General features: G+C 36.7%; 1 long non-coding RNA gene and 1 pseudogene across 11 annotated transcripts in view; one reads left to right on the forward strand and one right to left on the reverse strand.

Moving 5' to 3' along the window:
- The window catches only part of LOC147584241 (uncharacterized), a 386,937-nt gene that overhangs the window by 96,211 nt on the left and 266,800 nt on the right, over positions 1-23,926 (reverse strand). For 8 of the 11 annotated variants that reach the window (XR_015244056.1, XR_015244087.1, XR_015244125.1 and 5 more), the window contains one exon: positions 16,813-16,885. The exons of the other annotated variants lie outside the window; for them this stretch is intronic. This is a non-coding gene — a long non-coding RNA (uncharacterized LOC147584241). The remainder of the gene's footprint in view (positions 1-16,812; positions 16,886-23,926) is intronic. 11 annotated transcript variants of the gene reach the window in all.
- Positions 21,492-23,926, forward strand: part of LOC112860548 (surfeit locus protein 2 pseudogene) — a 49,902-nt pseudogene continuing 47,467 nt past the window's right edge.

Consider the following 23,926-nt stretch of genomic DNA (forward strand, 5'->3'; position numbering starts at 1 on the left):
AATCATTCTATTAAAACTGTGACTTTCAACGTTAAGCCTGAGGTAGGAAACGGGTTTGAATTTAGAATCATGCTATTCACCAATGCCAAGGATTGTTGTTAGGGATTTAAAAAAAATCTTTTGGGGAGGAGGGTTTAAGAAAAATCTGCCTTTGGAACTTATGGGGGCTTTTAAACTGGAAGAAAATGGATGATGTTTATTTGACTCCATGTACATTTGTTACTAGATTTTCATTGGAGTGCTGCTGTTTTTTCCATGGACAATGATTATTTTACCATTACCTCTTCCCCCAAAGATAGAAGATTAACAAGACTATTCTTGTTACTTTAAAAGCTTTTTAACAATTTCAGAATTTCTTTTTTTTTAATGATTATATAATTTTGAGAGAGAGAAAAAGAGACAGAGCATGAACGAAGGAGGTTACAGAGAGAGATAGAGAGGGAGACACAGAACCCGAAGTAGGCTCCAGGCTCTGGGCTATCAGCACAGAGCCTGACACAGGGCTCGAACTCACGAGCGATGAGATCATAACTTGAGCTGAAGTTGGATGCTGAACTGACTGAGCCACCCAGGTGCCCCCACAATTTCAGAAGTTCTTGTGATTGTGGATGAAAGAGGGTAAGGTGTGGAATACAGACAGACCTCTGCTCAGAGCTTCAAGCAACTATCTCAGAACTGTACTACAAATGGGTTGATCCATGTTTCACCCTCAAACCTTTCACTTAATGAATATCTGATGATCTCCAAGAGTTTGTTGTTTTGTTTTGTTTCATTTTTTGTCTTTTTTTGAGATAAGGATAAAACTATTCATTTCACAGTTGAGGAATAATTGATTCCCAAAGGGCTTGTTCTATCCACAATGAAAAAAACACTTTAAGAATCATTTCTGTTATCTAATACAAAGACTAAGAATACAAAGTCCTTGGTTCCATTTAAAACTCTACTGATAAACTTTTGGGTAAATTACTCTGTACCTAAAATTTGTATTTAAAGACTTCCAAACTAGGGCATTAAAAGCTAAAAATGAATATCCTGCATATAGCAAACGCTGAGCTTTAAAAAAATGTATTAAAGCATGATTTCAAATTACTTGTGTAATTAATAAATGATCAGTGAATACTTGTTTAGCTGCATTTTTGTGGATGCAGGGCGCTTTGAAATATAATGAATAGTATTTTTAAAAAATAATGCATAGTCCCTGACTTCACAAATTTTACAATTTATATGGCAAAGCCAAGTTTTCAGTGGTTTCATTCTTATTTCCAGAATCATTTATAGATTGACTGCAAACAATTTTATAACAACCTATAGCCAGCCATCCCTTATACTTGGTGAACACAAACTTACCACAAGGGGCTGGATGACTTCTAAGGAATCTCAGCATAACTTGGCATATTTCTTGAGAAAGATGATATTAGGCAGATAGTTCCCTTTTTCACATCTCTATCCCTCAAACTCTTTTAAGCTCTTACATAGAAACTGTATTGGTTAACTAAAAGCTATAAGAAAACTATTACTCTAATTGTAATATAAAACCTGGAAATATTTCTTACCACTAAAGTCAGTCAATGTATCGCCCAACTCATGAATCTATCTTGAGTCTCCTGAGACCACTGTGGTGTACCTTATTGCCAGGAATGAAAATAACACACTAGTGATGCCTGGCCCCCATCAGTTCCTCAGCCACATTACATTTCCAGCTATGTTTATAAGCATCAACACTTTTTCATCTGAGGACTCCTTTCATATTTACTGTAAAAAACAAAGCATATATATATATATACATATATATGTATATGTATATGTATGTATATGTATATATGTGTATAAAATCATTCCCAAAGCAACTACTACAAAGAGACACCATTAAATTCTACCTTCTAGAACTCATTCATGAAATTTGGCTCTGTATCTGACTAGTGGGTAGAATTTTGAATTCCCTATTATTACAATTGGTGGCAAATTAGAAACTAACTCTACCTAAAAAGAGGGGGGGGGGAGCAAATATCTGTCTGATGTCTTAAACTTTTTCTCCTGAGAAAAATCATTTTGGTGTGGGTCATTTAAAAAATGTAAAAAGGAATAATTAGAAAGAAAATTGGAGGTGTTAGGAAAATACTTAGGTGAATATAACATTTTCCAAGAGCATTTTTTTTTCCCCAAGAGCATTTATATAAGACTGGAAGGAGTGCCAGATAAGTAGCCTTTGTTTTTGGCAACTTCTTCATTATCAATCACCAAATCTTATAAAGTCCCTATGTATCTAAGTAACCTAAGCCATGAGATAGAACATGATACATAAGATATAATAGGAAATGTAAGAATTTATACATCTCAATGAAGGGATTATATTCCCTGTGAAGAAGAGACTGATAGAGTGTGGGAAAGGTGCCTTCACAGAGGAGTCTTATGGTCTTGATGAAGAAAGGAAATTTCTATCAGGTTTAACAGTAGCTGCAAAGAAGAATGCTACTTGATTGGATATTCTCTTTAACCAAAAGCTGAACCACAGGACAGACATCTCATTCACTCTCATTATTTCAAAGGCCATCTATATTTTGAGGTTCAAAGTTCTATTTTTACACCAATTCATCATCTGAGCTTCATAAAATATCTAATAAGGTCTACTAGACATCCCCAAAAGAATATCAAAAGGCAACTCACACACAGAGGCTCTAAAGACTGAACGTTATGTATTTTACTATTGACCCGTTCTTACTCATTTAGGCAGTCAATCAGTCACCCAACCATTTATCCAATATTTATTCAGTAGCCACGATGTGTTTGGCATTGTTCTAGAAGTCAGGGATACAACAGAGAACAAAACTCTCACAAATACTTTCTCGCAAGGAGTTTACAGGGTAGTGGCAATGTAAAAAGTCAGAAAAAATAAAATATAACACGTATTTTTAAGTTCTAAAAACAAATAGAGCAGGAAATGGGAAGGATTTGTAGATAAGGGAGCTGCCTCATAGAATGTGATCCTCCTTCTGTGTTTTTTTTATCTCAGAGAATGTCACTAACACACACTCAACTGCCAATCCAAAGACAAAGGTTGATTCATGAAGTTAGTAATTATGCTATGTCCATAATAACCCTCCAATTCATTCAATTATTTTCTTCCCAGTGCTATCACATGAGGTCAACCTGACATTGTCTCTTACCAAAATAATTACAACAGATCTCTATAAGGTCTCCCTAGCTGTTGTACAGCTTCAATCCATTTTTCAAATTGTAGCCAGAGAGCTATTACTAACGTATAATCTTTACAGCCGCTTGGTTTCCACATTGATAAAATCCAAAAGAGCTTTTCCTGTCTTGCCCCTTCTCCATCACCATCCCTCTCTATTTCACATTGTACTCTCAAGCCATGGATTGAATTACTGAATCCTTTGACTCCTTCATACTTTTCACTTGTTTCTATATGTGCCATTTCCTTTCTCTGGAAAGGAATATTTCTCATTCTCTCCCTTCCTCGGCTTCTCCCTCCCTCTTTTATTTTCAACCAGATAGATTCAACTAACTTCTCAGTTTAGACATCACCTTTTGCAGGAAGTTACCACTGAGACCCCCCCTGGAACCAATTCCTAGGACCTCCCATAGCGCACTGTGCATATACATATCAGAAACCTTACAACATTATATTGAAAACCAATCACTAATGTGGCAGTATGACACTGTGATGTTAACTTGTATTTTCTTCTCCCTCTCTTCTATTCAAATAGGGAATTGGTGCTGTAAATGTTGCCTTATGGAGAGGTGCATCAGAAAAAATAGTCCATAAATCTTTCTGCTTCCAAAGGATGGAGAGGATTTTTAGACATAGGCAAAATGACGAGGTTTACAACATGAAAGAAAGCCAATTTCCTTGCTTTTAGAAAGAATGTATGAGAACAGCAGTCTGTGGGTCCAGGAGCAATGGGAACCTGCGCTTGACTCCCAGAGCTGAGACCAGTGGGGAGAATGACTGTGTGGTGCATCAGTGCAGATGGACCCAACAGCAGTTTATAAGAAAAGATGTCCCAGCCTCCAAAGTCACATGTGAGAAGTAGATTGCCACTAGACATGCAGCAGCTGTGTGAACCAGGGTGGTGGGTGACACAGTGATATTCTGGAGCACTGGGGACTGATTCCATACCTTTGCAGCATGTGAGAGTTCATGTTCTTGGCATAATCGAGGGGGAGAGATCCTCAAAAAAATGAAGGGTAAGTATAGGAGACATGCCTAGCTCCCAGTCAATATCTATCTGCTCTTCCACTTTATTAAGAACCACCAATTTTCTTCAGAGTGTCAATATACCTAACAGTAACAACAACAACAACAACAACAACAACAACAACAACAACAAAAAACTGTGATTTCCAGCCTTCCTCATAACTAAGAGTGGTAAATAAGATGTAAGCCTAAGGCTTTACAGGAACATCCTGGAAAGCGCTGGAAAATGTGCCAACTTAGTTGACATACATACTTTGCCCTTGGCTATTCCTCAAATTCATGCCTTTAAGTTAAATCATGACATTGAAGACTGTCTTTGTCACTGTATTATCCCCAACTAAGTGCATATTGCATAGTAATCATTTAGTAACTATCATTCAAAGAGCAAAGACAAAGAAAAGTGTTACTTTCTGTAGATGTAAATGATCATTACATTTGAGCTCTGGATTTCCCAAAGCACCCAAAATAAAAAGGTAGCATTTAGGTCACATGTTCCTAAAGAGCGAGGACCTACCTATTATGTGTATTAGGTACATTGGGTACACAGAGCCTGATGTCATTTTTTAAATTACCTCTAAAGCATTAAAAAACAGTAAGTGAGAATTTTGAGAAAGTATTCTGAATCATCTTTTATTCTAATAGCATGGGGACTTTCCCTTAGCTCTCAGTGTAATGAGCCCCTAAAATTGTCTGCCCATGCCAGTATAAACCAGGACAGGTTAGTTTATGCAAGAGTAGTAACCAGCCTTTAAGTCTCAGGGATTTATCACTAAAAAAAAAAAAAAAAAAACCTTTTTCCTAGTTCATGCCAGGTCTACAGCCAGCCCAGGTGGTCTTCCAGAGCTGCTCTTCCTCCTAAGGTTGGCTCAGTATCCCAGGCTGCTTTAATCTTTGGCACATTCATGTCAACACATGCCTCCATAGTCACAATGGCAGGAAAACAGAGTTCTGAAAAATATCGTATCGACCATCAAATGTTCTGACAGACAGTGACACATAGATATCGCTGCTACCACAATGCATTCTAGAACTAGTCACATAGGTCTGCTTAGTCATAGGGATGTGAGGAAAGATACTCCTCCCATGTTTCCAAAAGAAGAGAAATGAACATTAGTGATCATGCCAAATCTCCACCATACATAAGCAGTTTTTAGAAGAAACATTCTCATATCCCTAAAGACAAAGGTCCTGAAACATTTTGGATTTAAAATCTCTCTATACTTTAAAAACATATGGAGGGTGCTAAGGGGTTTTGTGGATGTTTATTTTATCTACCAATATTTATCATATCTGAAATTAAAGCTAAGAAATTTAAAAAATATTTACTAATTTATTTTAGGAAAATAGTAACATATCCATCATACACTAACATAAATAATATTTTTAGTAAAAATAACTGGATTTCTAAATGAAATAAAAAAATAGAGGAGTGGCACTCTTATATTTTTTGGAAATCTCTTTAGTATCTCTACTAAATAGAAGACATCTATATTCAAAAATCTGTATTCAATCTGTTGTGATATCACACTTTATGTAGCCTCTGGAAAAATTTTATTATGTATCCATGGGAGAATAAAACTGGTAAAGGCAAATAACACCTCAGTATTACTATGAAGATAGTTTTGACGTCACAGAACAGTGAACGGGTCTCACAACACCACTAGACACTTTAAGAAATGCTGCCTTAAGATGGCTAATGTCATTGCTCAATGGCATTGCAAACTATACAAAGGTAAAATGCTTGCTGCCTCTAATGTCTTCTATTTTGCTTTACTTTTGCTCTGAAAACTTTTATCGGGTCAACTCATTGTGCTCTGATTGAAAAGTATTCAGTGCCTCAATCAGGGGATAAACTTGCCTGCTGGTTTTCCCAGAAACGATCTGTGAAGGATGTCTCCATTATCTTAAATAATAGTACTGTTTTCTTCTTCTGGTGTGCCTTTTCAACTTTCTCAGTGAATCCATCTGTCATTTTCTGATCAGCAGCTGAATAGGCACATTTGCTTTCACGTCCTCTTAAATCCACTTTCTCTATCCGTCAGGACCCTAAATCTTATAGTATGAGGGTCGTTATCCTTAGCACACCCTTTCCTTCTACCTGTGGGGCTTATTATCTTACTCTTTCTTGAACAGCCCTTTGGTTGAAATCCCTTTATCAATAGGACTCATGGATTGTCTAAAATGGTATGAAGATACTCCTTTCCATTTGCCTTCTAATTAAAATATTCAAATAAACAGTCACTGAATAGCTACCACATATAAAAGACTCCTAGTACATATAGAAGATTTCTACATTTATTCAAATAAAAAACTACAGATTCTTAATAGTGATTTAAAAGTTACCAAAACAAACAATATGTTGGAGTAGAAAATAAGACATAAAATATTAGAGGACAAAAATATAAATGTTTTGGGTCCCTTCCCCTCTTTTGAATCTCAGTTTGCATATCTGTAAAACAGGACTAAGAGAGAAGTTTCAGAGGTCTGAGAATTGTTTTTTCAGTCAGTCAGGCCAGACAGTATATACCCCCGCCTTATTCTCCCTCGGCTTCCAGAAAGCTGAAGGGTTGTGGGTGTCCTGGGGCCAATTACTTGGTGCTAGTGGGACAAAGTGGGACGCCCCCTCAGATACAGGTTTCTGACCCAGGACTTCAGGGTCACCTCTCCTTTTCCTCAACCCCCATAGAACATTCTTGGAACCCCTGGGACAGCGCTGGGAGGGCACACACAGAAACCCACCAAGAGTGGGGATCCTGGCTCAGGTATAGGGAGGGTATTGGGAGATGGCATTCTTCTATCCGGAGTGAAACTAAGAGGCTAGAGATGCAGGGCCACCCCCTTTCACACTCTCTGCAGGTGGTTGTTCTCTGCCATTTTTCCCCTGCTCAGAGATCCCCTGGCCTCTTTGTCTCTGCACCCATCTTTGTCATTGTCTTTGGGGCCCAACCCCCTGATGTCATGTCTGATGTCAGCAGGGAGTCAGTAGCAGGCCTGCATCTTGGGCCACTGAGCTGCACCAAGGGAGATGTTCTTGGCGTGGAATCTATGCTGTCTTGAAGTGACTAACACTGTAGGTCAGGATGCTACCCTGCAAATGCCCACACTGCCAGGAAGCCCTCCAAGCAGATGATGTCCTACAAGTTGAAATGCTTCAGTGTTCAGCAACTTCCCCTCCCACAGTAGGAACTGCATCTCTGGAGATATGAACTCAAATCCCACTCTGCCACTCCTGGGCCTGTGGTCTTGCACAAGCCCCTTAACTCTCTAAGCCACAGAACATGCTATAATACTCGGCATATAGTAAGTGCTCAACACATGTTACTTCAGTTTTATTAGTATTATTATTACTATTTTTATATTTCCACTTATTAACTGTATGACCTTCATCAAATAACTGTCCTAAGCCCCATTTTCCTCAGAATGAAGATAATTGCACCTGTTCTCCCAGTAAAGATGTGAGAATTAAACAGCAAGGCAATCCATAATGGTTAGCTCCTTTTACTTCCATTCCTACTTAGCAGCCATGTGGCTTCCACATGTTACCTCGCTTTTCTGGGCCTCAGTTTCTTCCTCTGCAAAATTGGGAAATAGTATCTACTTTCTTGGGGAGCCTGGTTGGCTCTGTTGGTTAAGTGTCTGACTTTGGCCCAGGTCATGATCCGCGCTTTGTGGGTTTGAACCCTACATCAGGCTCTGTGCTGACATCTCAGAGCTCAGAGCCTAGAGCCTGCTTCAGATTCTATGTCTGCCTCTCTCTTTCTGCCCCTCCCCTGTTTGCATTCTGTCTGCCTCCCAAAAATAAATAAATATTTTTAAAAAATAGCATCTACTTTCCTAGAACTGTGAGCATTCAGTGAGATTATTTTTGACATATGGAACCTATCGAACATGTTACCTTATTAGTATTATTATTCCTGTTGGTATTATAAGCCCTCCTTACCAGCTGTGTGACCCTGAACAAGTTCCTTAGGCTCTCTGAGTCTCAGCTTCCTCATGGGGTAAGATGGGAAAAATCAATCCTTCTACTAGTTTTGCTGTGAAGAAGAAGCATCTACATCAGTACTTTGTTCTCACCAGCTCTGTTTCCTGGCTCTGTGATGCAGGCAAGTCCCTTCCCCTCTATTTACCTCAGTCTTCTCAACTGCCCTGTGAATCTAGCAATCTCCACCTTATCCGAAGTTGTGGGATAAGGAGGAAATACTCCCACAAGCCTGATTAGGAATGGCATGGATGATGTTGGGGCCTTGGTAACTCCTGGGGCTCACCAGGGAGGAGGAATTTGCATCTGTCTGTGTAGAGCTTCAGAAGGCTTGCACAATAATCCTGGACTGGCTGCCCCACCCAGAAATCCTGCAGCAGCAACACAAACTGCTTCATAGGGCGGGGGCAGGGGCAGAGTGGCGGCAGCTTACTCTGCAACCGTGGGGACATCAATCCCAGAGAGCAACCCATACTCAACCTCGCCTAAAAGACTCAGAACTCACTGGAAGGAAATATATGACCCAGTTCTCCTCTAAAAACCCTTCTATTGCCTACTCAGGGAACATCCAGAGCTCTTGGACCACATGGAAGGATAGGATGGGAACTCAAGCAGCTGGACTTTAAATCATGCTCCTTCATTGATCAGCTCTATAAAGGAACAGGTTTTTGTCTTGACTTTACTATCAATTAATTATTCCTTTAGACTTCATTCACCTCAACTAAAAGAAGAATATGTTACCTTTTACACTCATTGACCTCTATCATTCTATGATACAAGTGAGGGTTTGATTAAGCCACCTATGTATTAGCAAATCTCTTGATGTATGTTCTTTTTCATCATTTGTATTACATACCCTGTGGAAATACTACAAATATTAATGTTTATTTCACTGTCAATTATTACCTGAAATTCAGAACAAATTCTAGACCAACATGATTACATGGGTCCCTGAGAGAAAGAGCAAAGTGACCAAGGCATCCAACAAAACAAAAACAAAAACAACAACAACAACAACAAAAGCTAATTACTTTTACTCCTTACAAGTGGTAGAATTTGTTGGTTAGAAACTTCTTCTGGAACTTTCTGATGTAATCTGAAACCAGCCCCCATACATGGAGGATAGAGAGAGACTGATGAGGCAGATGACTCCAGATTGGTAGATGGCAGGTTTAATAATCAAGGGAACAGACATAAGAGGCTTGTCTTGGGCAGCCTCAAAACAGGTAGATTACACTCACCAGCCAACTCTTAGAAGTTTATATAGAGGTCCTAACTGGGTTTAGTCTCATACTCAGTCAAGATAGCCTCAACACATTCCTATCTCAAATCTAAATATCCTTAGAGTAGCTTCTGGGAACACAGAAAACAAACAGAACACACATTCCAAGGACAGGGGAGGGGGTGGGGAGCCTCCAATTGCTCAGATCCAGCTCATGGGTCAACCGCCAGTTATATCTTCTTGATGACCTCCTCAAATAGAAGTAAATTGAATAGTTAAATTGTTAGTAAAATGTTTAAAATATTAATAACCACATAAGATATGATTGATACCTGAGAATCTAAGGTTCTCTCATTATTCTCTCCAAATACCATGAGAGAGAGTTGCACATGACGGAAGAAAAGCTTGAATTTTGAAATGCATGAATGTTGAGTCTCTTATCTCAAATTCTAAGTTTCATCCAAACTAGTTCTATTACTGAATTATTAAAAAATTCAGTTGAAGAGGAGGAAAAATTTTGACAATGGAAACCTTAAAATCTAAGATTCAGCTTGTATCCCTAGTTTTACTACCAAAGAGTCTAAGAGAACCCCTTTAGCATTAGAGGTAAGGAAAATAAACATGAAAGAAACTAATCAAATAATTCAGTAGATCATGGTCTTTGGAATCAGAGACACAAATTTGACTCACACTTCTGTCACTCATAAGTCAAGTTATTATATAGACAATAACTAGTCATGTTATTCAACCTTGCTAAGCATCAGTACCCTCAACTGCTCGGAATTGTCCTCATCTGTATGAGTGAAATGACAAAGTGCTTGTACCTAGCATACTGTAGGAATCCAAAGTAATTGCTGGACAACATCTTTCTCTTGACCAAATTATAAGATTGATAGGGATTTGAGGTCTAAATTACATGAATAGGCAATTTAAAAATACCCAAACTTTCTGGAAAATATACTTCGGCATATTCATTTTCAGGTGATTCACTGTAATCACTATAGAGAAACCTGTATCATTCAAATAAGGAGACTTTTTTTTAAGTTGATTTATTTTGAGGGTGGGGGGCAGTGGCAGAGAGAGGAGAAGAGAGAGAATCCCAAGATGTGCTGACAGCACAAAGCCTGATGCTGGGCTAGATCTCCCTGTGAGATCATGACCTGAGCCAAAATCAAGAGTTAAACACTTGAGGCACCTGGGTGGCTCAGTCGGCTAAGCATCTGACTTTGGCTAAGGTCATGATCTCGCTGTCCAGGAGTTCAAGCCCTGTATCAGGCTCTGTGCTGACAACTCAGAGCCTGGAGCCTGTTTCAGATTCTGTCTCCCTCTCTCTCTCTGCCCCTACCCTGCTCATGCTCTGTCTCTGAGAAATGAATAAACCTTTAAAAAAATAAAAAAGAGTTAGATGCTTAACTAAGCCCACCAGCTGCCCCAAATAAAGGGGCATCTAAGAAGAGAATCAACGCCCTGACTTTCACTTTGCTTACTGAACTGGTTTGACATAAAGGAAAGGGGACCTTGAAACACTTTTTTTTTTTTTTGAGAGAGAGAGAGTGTGCACGCAGAAGGCAGAGGGAGAGAGACTCCTCACCCACCACCAAGCCTGATGCAGAGCTTGATCTCGTGACTCTAAGATCATGACCTGAGCCAAAATCAGGAGTAGGATACTTAACCAGTCAAGCTTCCCAGGTGCCCTGAAACACTCTTTTATTATAGTATTAATCACAAGATTTAGAAATATGATTCTTAAAGGATACAGTTAATATAAACTGAATATAATTTTTAATCAGCTTTACAAATTAAGTTCTTGAGAAAAAAAGTCATAGCTAAATGCCTGCAATATTAATACCAATAGTGGTAGTAGTAGTAGTAGTAAGAAGAAGAAGAAGAAGAAGAATTTGCCTATCATGTCATTTACTATTTCAACAAAATAGTACTTTTCTATCTTAATTTCATGTTGGAGAAGCAAAGTGTACTGCTAATAACAACACAAGACTGGGTTAGGCATGCAAATTAGAATCCAGTGCCTTTTGAGTCCTTTTGAAAGGTAAAATGAATAAAGATTGACAGCTTTTATCAAAATGATTGAAAATGATTTGTGAAGGATTGAAGAAAAAAAGTACAATGATCTACTGCTTAATACAATGGCTCATATGGTCAAAGAAGGTAAGCGTGGATAAGGTAGATGTGACCAGAACGCATGTCTTTAACTGGGTTGCCAAAATGCATAAGGTATATTTTTACTTTAGAAACAACCTCATATATGAATGGAAAATAAATCCAGAGGAATGAACTCAGTATGTAGTTCAAGAAATAAATCTAACCTTTCAAATATGTGAAAACTTGAAGAAATCTGCACATGAAGAATGATAGGAAGTTCTCAAATAAAAAATAAAATAGAATATTCCCCCATTCCTAAGTAAATGGAATAATCAATAAATCTTTACCAACCACCCGATAACAAACACACAGATACAATAAAAATCCCCACTGTGATAATTCCCCTGAGTAAACATTTGTGTAATCAAAACTCTAACATATTTCTAAGTCTACATTTATAGATATAGAAATTATTCTGGTAATATCTCTATCCAGTATGCTATATAATTTATACGCTATTTTCAAGCTGTCACATACTTGTCTCTAGGCACTTCCATATTTACATTTATGGGAGTAGAAATTGTTTTGTTAATATCTGTATCTGGTAAATATTACTATGTCATTTTCCAGTCTTAAATATATCCTACAAATAAGGCAATGCCCAGGAAAGCTTTACTGAACATATTACATTTTGCCCATGAAGGTGGCCCATCCCCCCCCCCCAAAAAAAGTCATTTGGGGCGTGGTGACAAGGTGTGATTGTGTTCGTTGTTTGACTTAAATCAAATCATTTCTGACACAGTTCAAATCCTTTAGGAACCTATCTATGGCCAATTCAAACAAATAAACACTCGAATAAGAAAAGTAGAATGAAGTCCTGCTGTCATACATTTCACTTAATAGTTGTTTTCCTGATGTATCCGAGTGGAGTATTTGAAAGGACAGTATGTATTTTCCTGTGATGTCAAAATGTCAATTCAAAATCCATCTGTTTTAGCAGAAAAATAATACTTTGTCATAAATGCGAGCTAACAGCCAGTCCTCTACCTGGAACCCAGAGGAGATTGAGAAAATCCTCTATTGTCCTAGCACAATGTTAGTTATTATTTATAAGGCCTTATAGAAAAAAACAGTTGCCTGACATTCATATAGTTTTCTTAGGAGAAATGTTCCCTTTCCTCAGCAGTGTTTAAAACACACCCAGGCAGCCAGGGATATGGTTATTTACCTTGATACTGAATTATTTTTCTAAAGCTTGTCATTTTAAAGAAGAGATGCTAAATATTGATAAGGTTTGGTTAGTTCCACAGCTTCGACACCAAGAAGCCTAGCGAAAACCAGGGATAAAATAAAATGTTTCTCCCACTGTGCTGTAAATACATTTCATTCAAACCTGGTGTGAATGCCCTTCAAGTCTCAAGTCCTTAGAATTTTAAGATTGAGAGCATATCAAAGCTAAGATTGCCAAATTAGTACCAATTTAGTGCAATTTAAAATTGTGTGATTTTGTATAAGAGAATACAAGCTGAGACTCTTATTTGTCTAGTGACATGTATGGTTGTCTCAGTGGTCTTTACTGCTTCACTATTGATGGTATAGCAAACATCTTTCCAAAATATCATGTAGCTTTCTGTCTAACATGGGGAAAAAATACCTATAGAGGCCAATTGTTGGTTTGATGGGTGTTCATCTTTCAAAAAACAACCCACAAAATTTAAGAAGGTAGCCAAGGAGACCAACTTGCTGTTGATAAATAAAAGTGTGATATTCTAGCCATAACACCTTATATGAGATGCAAAACAGGTATAACCAATGATTCTTTTAAGAGCGTGTTTTGCCAATAGGCATAAACATAATATACACAAAAAAATGATGGCACAGTAGAAGGTGGGGTAATGATTTCTTAAACTAGATGATATTCTTAAATTTATTTTGAGTATCTTGAAGGATTGGAGAAAATTTTGCTCCATTCTCTTCCCGAGTTACAATAAAACACCTTTGGTTATAGTTCAGCATATCTGGAAAACTCAGACTCATCACTCTCTACATCTTCATGTAAAATGAGAGAATTGGATCATACATTCACTCATTCACTTGCTCACTCCTTGAATATTAATGAGTTCCATGCCAGGCCTGTGCTATATACTGGGATGTCAGCAAAAAGATAGGCATGATCTCTGAACCACTTGAGTCCACATCCTGTAAGGGAAGTCCTACTTCCCTTTGTCATGTTATCCATGACAAAACAAAAACCTATTTCAGTTACGATAACTTCTATAAAGGAGCAACACAAAGTGATATGGAAGCCATTAACAAAGAAACGACCTGTGGTTGGAGGGGGGAAATCTTCTAAGCAGAGAGAATTATATCTGAAAAGGCCTGAAGTGGGAAAGTTCAGGTCAAGTTTAAAAAGCCAAAAAGAATGTGTGGTTGGAACAAGGAGAGTGATGGGGCCAACAGAACAAGATGGGGCTATGGAGCTGGCAAGGAGCAAGATCTCATGGGTCTCTCAGGCTTCATAAAGGATGTGGGGCTTTATGCAGAAAACAACGAAAAGTGTTAAAAGACTATAAGAAGAGAGATGACATGACTTGATTATCCCTGAAGCTGATTTCTACTCTGAATTTCAATAGGAATATATTTGTTTCTACTAATTAAAATTGAAATAAGTAGGGCTGGCATTATTATTATCATTGTGTTACTATAGATGTTATGAATTGACATAGGCACAGAACTCAAGTTAATAAACTGTAACTTAATTATTATATTGTTAAACTTAATTTAACTCATTTAGCCTTGATTCCTCAATTCCCAGTGATTAGATGATAACTCAGTCTTTGCAATTCAAGTTAAGCAGAATCACTTCTACTCTAAACTTTGATCTCTGTTACTACCACTCAGCCAAGTGCAGTCATTCCTTAGGATTCTTTCTCCACTCCCATCCATTCTGACTTTCCTTTCTTCATTTTCTTGAGGTAATCTAAGTTCTCAAAGGACATTTGTATTGTTGGGCATCTGGCCCGGTACTCTTCACTGTGTTGTGTATAAGTCATTTCATCTAGTCTCCTTCATAAGATGATTATTTTCTTTTTTTTTTTCTAATTTTTTCAATGTTTATTTATTTTTGAGAGACAGAGAGACAGAGCATGAGCAGGGGAGGGGCAGAGAGAGAGGGAGACACAGAATTGGAAGCAGGCTCCAGGCTGTGAGCCATCAGCCCAGAGCTCGACGCGGGGCTCGAACTCACGGACTGTGAGATCATGACCTGACCCAAAGTCGGACACTTAACCAACTGAGCCATCCAGGTGCCCCAGATGCTGATTATTTTCTACTGATGGTCTCCATCCTACCTTTTCAATTCCCTCCCCAAACCTAATGAAGTACAATCTGCATTTTAACAAAATGGGTCCCCGTGCCGTGTCTATACAAAGTTTGAGAAACCCCAGGTCTAAAGTATTTTTCTGTTGATTTCTTTTCAAAAAAAAAAAAAAAAGAAAAAGAATGGAACATTTTATTAAAGATGAAGATGTAACCAATGTAGCAATTAAGAGCTCCTTTCTGAAAATAAAAGGTAACTTTACGGTTATTTGCATAGCATTCAAGGCTGATGTATGTAGTTACCTAACAAGGTTGCTAATGAGCCAAGCACAATATATGAGTGAGTCCAAACTGTCCATTCTTAATCTATTCTTTCCAAGCTGACATGAATTATATCAAGTCCACTGGCAAAACAGACTTTAGAGTTTCACTTGGTAGATTACTCATTAGTACTCACTCTATCTGTTCTAAGCTATCTTGCCGTAGCCCGAAATAAATTTGGGATCTTTACATATTTTTCTGAGGGAATTCCCCCAAGGTTTCGTGTGTGTGCACGCGCGCGGTATGTGAGCGGTGTAGTTGCAAAGCTAACTAAAAACTGAATAGTGTCAACTGATACGAAAACAACATCAAATAAATGTTGTTTTCAAGTCTTTTTATTTTTTAAAGCTTATTTACTTATTTTGAGGGGATGCAGTGAGAGGGGAAGAGAAAGAGAATCCCAAGCAGGCTCCACACTGACAGGGCAGAGCCTGATGCAAGGCTTGAACTCACAAACTGCAAGATCATGACCCGAGCTGAAATAAAGAGCTAGACACTTAACCAACTAAGACACTCAGGTGTCCCTTGTTTTCAAGTCTTTTAAAAATTTCATCAGGACAGCTCACACATTAAATAAAGTCATATTGATGAATATGTCATATTTGAACATAATCATAGTTTCAGTTGCTCCAACAAAATTCTGAAACCATGTGTGGCATGTTTTTCAGTAGTCATTATAAAATCTTACTGTGATCATTTCTCATCATGAATACTCCCTTATGCACCAATGTAAGACCATGTCTCCATTACTAAAGTGAAAGTTGGAGTTAAGCAATTATTCAGTAATTTCTAGTGCCAGGTAAGGCCTTGGCCCTCCTGGATGCTTACAACTGTTTATTGATGAAAACTGTATTATAAAGCCACCCCTATTTGCTATGAATTACCTACATTGCCTTTTTAGAATTGTGAGTGTTCTCTAAATAACTCCATGCTCCACTTGTATTCTTCAACCTTGGCATGTATGTCTATCTTGAATAAGTTCTTCCAAAATGCCCCGGAATACCAAATTTTGAAGACTTAGCCATTCCTCTTTCAGCCTTCTAATTTTGCCTATTGAAATGATAGAATATTGATGAATTGGGAAGACTGAACCCCAAAATTCACTCTAAATTATTCTCAGGCAGAAGGAATGACTCATTCCAGACCATCTGTAATCTCTTTCCTCTTCTGGCCCACAGCACATAATGGTGAGGCAGCTGGTTGGGCTGGAAATAAAATAGATGGCACTTCTACCACCATCACCACCCCTTTCATGAAGTTTACTGATCTAGAAAGAATTACAGCAATAATAATCTACTGGCTATTTATGGTTTAGTGTGTTTCAAGTCGTGTGCTAGGTACTTTTCATTTGTTATCTCACGTAATCTTAAAAACATCCTATGAGGCAGGCGCTATTATCATCACTATTCACCTTTTACAAGTGAAGAAACTAGGTGTTAAAGCCAAATAGCTAGTAAGCATTATAAATAGGATTCAAGTCCAAGTTGTCCTGTTCCAAAGACCTCCTCTCCTGTAAGATTTGCATTACCATGATGTTCACCTAATATAGTTGCCTGACTTAAGCCATCCCATCCAAAGGAGAATACCACTGTTCAGGTGAATATAATTAACTTTTATATTCTTAAAATAGAAACCTACAAACACATATATACTCACAAATACAGGCTTGAAATGGAGCTGTTTCTGGGTCATAAGTGAACACATGAAGTGACACACACCTGGTACAAACCTATAAAATGTAAATGAAATGACCATCACTATGCTATTTCTACTAAGTAATACCCAATCTCACAGACATCAACACAAATAGCCAAATGTACATAAGAATGAGAATTTGTATTTTCTAGATATGGCATACATGTGCATTCCAATTTGCACATATAAATGAACCTACATATATGGACCTCCACTGGCAAGGAGCACAAAGGACCACTTTTATTTAAGAAAATCCTGAGAACCTACTGAATTCAGAAGTCCACTTCAGGAATTTGTTCATTTCATGTGCATGGACATCATTACAGGCTGAAAGCTTATTAAGTATAATCAAGAAGGTCCTTTTGGAATTATCTTCCTTAGCCTACTTCCAAGGGAAATCATTTGTAGGTTTCTTCAGGGCAATGGTTATCAACCAAGTGCTCAGGCTCATTTTCAAATGTTCCAAACCAAATTTACTGTAATAATGATAACTGCTCTTTCAGTATCCTGATCTTTTTAACTGCTATACATCTTTTCATCTATTTCCATTTCCCTTAGGTAGAGTGCAGACTAAGAAATCATCAGACCCATTTTTCAATACTATACATCATCAGAAACAATTTTGATAATCATATTATTAGTGTGCATAACCCCATCCTTCAGAACTCTACGAAAAGAGTCACCTAAATGTCCTGCTCTTGTTCAGATACTCTATTTATATCTACAAATGTCAAAAATTCTAAATGAAGTGTATGAGCCTTGATTGATAAAGAGATATGGTTCTCTTTCCTAGCCAAGTAACAAATAGTTAATAAAATCCTAGCACCTGCCTAAAATTGATTTTTAAATTCTTCAAAATTGTTCTTTAGTTAATTCAGGTGACACACATTTCTATCCCAGTTCAGGAATAGTTTTTTAATGCATGATTATTTGGGAGAGAATATTAGATTTATTACCTTTGCTAATGAACACTTAGATAAAAGAGGTATTCTCAAGATAAGTATTCTCATGACATGAACTCTGATTACCATATATTAATTTTCATTTCAAGTCTGAATTATATAAAGAGTGAACCCAGTGGCTTTTACATATAGAAAATGGGACCTCTCCAAAGTACACTCTGCTATAATTCTCAAGTGTCCCCTGTCACATTTGTAATATTGCATATCAGTAGTACCAGAATTCATCATCATGAATGCACTTCCAAAAGTTTAAAAAAGCAGTGGATAAACCTTAAAGACACAGAGTTTAACCTCACACTTTAAAATAATGTGTTAGCCCTGTTTCAGAGGGACTGAGGAGACTGACTTCAAGAATGGCCAGTGAATTGGTTGAGATGCCCCTTTCCCTATGCTCTACACCCAAGAGAGTCCCTTACTTATGTGCTCCTTTTTCACAGCAGCATTTATCACAGAGTCACTAAGAAAATGCAACTCCTTAGTAACAGCAAGGTGCATCTGCATCTCCAATATTTGAGGCAATGCCGCAACTTTTCAGTACCAAACAGTGCCACCAGGGCCACGGAACTCATTCCCTGCAGGATATGCCCTTGTCCTGGGGAATCTTAGGCTGATGAATATATCATGAAACCAATGTAACTAGAATTTTAAGAAAACAATGATTTTATCTTCTCCCTGGAATTGAGCAAGGGAAAAAATTAATGGCCTCATGAAATCTAAGAACTAGAAGTGACTTATGAGGCCAGTATCCCCTGGATACCAAAACCAGATAAAAACACCACAAAAAAGGAGAAGTACAGGTCAATATCTCTCATGAATATAAAAAATCCTCAACAAAATATCAGCAAACTGAATGCAACAATATATTTTTAAAAAATCATACACCACAATCAAGTGGAATTTACAGGATGCAAGGGCAGTTTAACATTCACAAAACAATCAACATGATACGTCACATCAATAAAAGAAAGGATAAAAACCACATAATCATTTCAATAGATGTAGAATAAAAAGCATTTGACAAAGTATAGCATCCATTCATGATAAAAACCCTCTGTAAAGTAGGTGTAGAGGGAACATACCTCAACATAATAAAAGCCTTATATCAATATATAAGCCATAGCCAACATTATACTGAACGGTGAAAAACTGAGAACTTTTACCCTAAGGTCAGGAACAAGACAAGGATGTCCACTCTCACCACTTTTATTCAACATAGTACAAGAATTCCTAGCCACAGCATTTAGACAACATAAGTAAATAAAAGGCATTCAAATTAGTAAGGAAGAAGTAAAACTTTCACTACTTGCAGATGATATGATACTATAAATAGAAAACCCTGAGGACTCCACCAAAAAACTAGTACACTGATAAATGAATTCAGTAAAGTCATAGGATAAAAAAATCAATGTATAAAAATCTGTGGCATTCCTATACACTAATAATGAAGCAGCAGAATGTGAAAGTAAGAAAACGATCCCATTTACAATTGCACCAAAAAGAATAAAATATCTAGGAATAAACTTAACCAAAGAAGTGAAAGACCTGCATTCTGAAAACTACAAAACACTAATGAATAAAATTCAAGATTGCACAAAGAAATGGAAAGATATTCCATGCTCGTGGATTGGAAGAATATTGTTAAAATGTCTATACTATCCAAAGCAATCTACACATTTAATGCAATTCCTGTCAAAATACTGCCAGCATTTTTCACAGAAGTAGAACAGACAATCCTAAAATTTGTATGAAACTACAAAAGACCCAAAATAGTCAAAGCAATCTTGAAAAAGAAAAACAAAACTGGAGGTATCACAATTCCACAATTCAAGTTATATTACAAGGTGATATTACAAGGTGGTAGTAATTAAAACACTACGGTAATGGCATAAAAATAAACAGATAGATCAATGGAATAGAAGAGAAAACCCAGAAATAAAACCACAATTATATGGTCAATTAATCTTTAATAAAGGAGAAATGAATACACAATACAAAAAAGTCTCTTCGACAAATAGTGCTGAAAAACTGGACAGCCAAATGCAAATGAATGAAACTGGACCACTTTCTTTTACCACACACAAAAAATAAACTCAAAATGGATTAAAGACCTGAATGTGAGACCTGAAACCATAAAAATCCTAGAAGAGAGCACAGGTAGTCATCTCTGATGTTGGCTCTAGCAACAGTTTGCTAGATATGTCTCCTGAGGCAAGAGAAATAAAAGCAAAAATAGAATATTTTGACATCAAAATAAAAAGCTTTTGCACAGTGAAGGGAACCATCAACAGAACTAAAAGGCAACCATGTAATGGGAGAAGACATTTGAAAATGACATATCTGATAAAGGGTTAGTATCCAAAATATACAAAGAACTGATACAACTTAACACCCAAAAAACAAATAATCCATTTAAAAATGGCAGAACACATGAACAGACATTTCTCCAAAGAAGACATACAGATGGCCAATAGATACATGAAAAGATGCTCAACATACTCATCATGAGGGAAATGCAAATCAAAACTACAATACCAGGTATTTACCCAAAAAATGCAAAAATTCTAATTCAAAGAGACAAATGCATCCCTATGTTTATTGCAGCATTATTCACAATAGCCAAACTATGGAAGCAGTTCAAGTATCCATCCACAGAGAAGTGGATAAAGAAGAGCAGTATATATATACAATGGAATATTATTCAGCCATAAAAAAGAATAAATCTTGCCATTTGCAACAACATGGAAAGAGCTAGAGAGTATAATGCTGTTAAGTCAGAGAAAGACAAATATGATATGATTTCACTCACATGTGAAATTTAAGAAACAAAACAAACGGGCAAAGGAAAAAGACAGAGAGAGAGAGACAATCCAAGAAACAGATGCTTAACTATATGGTTACCAGAGGGGAGTTGGGTGGGAGGATGGGGGAAATAGGAGATGAGAATTAAAGAGTACACTTACCATGATGAAAAATAAAATGCTAAAAAAAAAAAAAGCATTTTGAGCCGTCCCTTGAACCATCATATATTGTGATATGTCAGGATATTTTAGTGTCCTAGTAGACATAGGAAATGTCAATTTATGGTACAACATTTGCTAAAACAGAAAAAGGGATCATCTACACGATTAATTACCCTGTTTACACTTCCAATATTTTTTTATTCTGTGTATTTATTAAAAGCATTTCTTCAAATAGCTACTTGTTTTAGTGAAAAATAAACTTAGCATTAAACATTTTAACTCTTCAATTGTAACAAAGCATGCAATCAGAAAAATTCACGAAGTCTAGAGCACAGTGAATTACCACAAAGGAAACATACCAATGTAAGCAATACTTAATTAAGAAAGAGTATCCTACAAGTTCCTCACTTCATGTTCCCTCCCAGTAACTACCTCCTCCCTTCTCTCCAAAGGTAATTAGTTTTAAAATATGTCTATAAATGCTTTATAATCCTACCTTCAAAAGATAGATCCCAATTCTCTTCCCCTTGATGTGAACTAAAGTAAATGACTTGCTTCTAACAAATGGAATAGAGTTGAATTGGCAGTGTGTGCTTTGGGAAATAGATTATAGAAGGCATCATGCTTCCTCCTTACAAGGACTCTTAAATCACTCACTCAGGAGGAAGCCAACTGCCATGTCATTTGAACACTTAAACAGCGCAACAGAGAGTCCCATATGGGGAAGAATGAAGGGACTGTTAGTAAAGTCAATAAGGAACAAAGGTATGGCATGTGACTGAGCCATTTTTTAAGTTTATTTATTTTGATAGAGAGACAGATATATAGAGAGATAGTGCAAACAGGGGTGGGGCAGAAAGAAAGGAAGAGAGAGAATCCCAAGCAGGCTCCACACACTCAGCACAGAGCATGAAGTGGGGCTCGATCTCATGAACCATGAGATCACGACCTGAGCCAAGATCAAGAGTCTGATGCTTAACCTACTGAGACACCCAGATGCCCCACGAGTGAGCCATTTTGGGGTGTGTAGACCAGTGCCAGTCAAGTATTCAAATTACCAAAACTCTGGCATTTAGACTGACACTTCATGAGAGTTCTTAAGCCAAAACCACCCAAACTGCTCCAGAATTCTTGACTCACATACAGTATGAGATAATAAATGTTTATTATTGTTTTAAGGCTCTAAGTTTTAAGGTATTTTGTTTTGCAGCAATACAAAAAATTAACCACTCTCTTTACTACTAATACCATAGTTTAGCTTAGCATGTTTTTAATCTTCTAGTAGTAGAATCATTATTATTTATTATTCTGTATTCAGTTTATTTCACTCAACATTATGTTTGTTAAATTCATTCATATTGTCATGTGTAGCTATGATTCATTTCTTTTCATTATTGTATAATGTTCCAATGTATGAATGTACCACAATTTCTTTATCCTTTCTAGTAATGATGTTTGGTCTGTATTTAATTTTTTACTTCTATAAGTAATATTTCTATAAACATTCTTGTACATGTCTTTTGCTGCATAAGCAAGCATATTTTTATTAAATGTATACCTAAAACTAAAATGCCAGGTCATACAATTTGCAAATAGTCAAATTTAATCCTCTGTAACAATATATTTCCGAAGTGGTTGGAGAAATTTACACTTCCATTAACTGTAAATGAGAATTTCTATTGCTATATATCCTTGACAACAATTGGTATAATCAGGGATAACATTTCATTACTTTTTCTAACTTAAAACTGATCTAATAAAGACATATGCAGACTGTAAGGAGATATATGCAACTCAGATTTCTGACAAAGGAATTGTATCATGAGCATATAAAGAATTCCTTTAGATCAGTGTACGAATATAAATGAAAACAACTCAATTTTTTAAATGGGCAAAAGACTTGAAAAGGCATTTTAAAAAAGAGCGTATCAAATAACCAGAGACAATATGGAAAAATGCTTAACATCAATAGTATCAGGAGGGGAATGCAAATTCAAATCACAATGATACACCTACCTATAAATACACAGCCACCAGATATGCTAAAATTCAAAAGACTGATAAGACCACTGATAAGACACTTTGGCAAGAATGTGGAAAAACTAGATTTCTTACACATTGTCAGTGAGTGTGAGGTGGTACAACTTTGAAAAATTGCTTATCAATCTATTTGAAGGTAAAACACATACTTACCTTAGGTATTCTATACCTATATGTTTACAATATAGAAATAAAAACATGTCCATGAGAAATATATATTCATATTCTTTTTCATTGCAGATTTATTTATAATTGTCCAAAACTTAAAAAAAATAATTCCAAATTTACATTGCAAGAGAGATGATAAATAAATTGTGGCTTATTTATTTAGTGAAATATTACTCAACCATCAAAATGGCCATATGACAAATATTAAGAATCTACTATGTGTTACATACTGGGATATAAATATAAAAAGCAGTTTCAACAAGTTTTGTATATTTTATCTTGAAGGATTTAGAACTTCGGGAATATTTTATTTCCATTCTTCCAAAGCCACACTACTCTAACCTCTTAAAAGAGAAACAAAAATAATACAAATTCATCAAACAGAAAACAATAGTTTATGTCTTTTAATAAATTTGGAGGGTTGCCTGGGTGGCTCAATCGGTTAAACATCTAGCTTCAGCTTAGGTCATGATCTCGTGGTCCATGGATTCAAGCCCTGCGTCCAGCTCCATGCTGACAGCTCGGAGCCTGGAGCCTGCTTCAGATTCTGTGTCTCCCTCTCTCTCTGCACCACCCCCACTCATGCTCTGTCTTTCCCTCCCTTTTTCTCCCTCTCTCAAAAATAAATAAATATTAAAAAAACATCTGTCATCATTCCAAAGAGTGTTCCCAAAACAAGAAGAGAAATATTACATAAACCTTTTTTTTTAAATAATGTATTTGTTTACATAATAATTTAATCTTTCTGGATTTAAAGAAATAATGTCATGTTTTAAACACACTTTGGAATCTATGTAATTAATGGTGTCCATGCAAGGTTTTATTCTAATGACAGGTTGAAAGGATCCCCAAATCTGGACTTTGCCTACAGTTATCATTTCTGATATTTTAATAAATAGGACCCAATAAGGTACTAGTAAATTATAACATAAAAAATACATGGTA

This window comes from Puma concolor, chromosome A1, assembly GCF_028749965.1.
Source record: "Puma concolor isolate L17-30 chromosome A1, mPumCon1.1.hap2, whole genome shotgun sequence".
Lineage (NCBI taxonomy): Eukaryota > Metazoa > Chordata > Mammalia > Carnivora > Felidae > Puma > Puma concolor.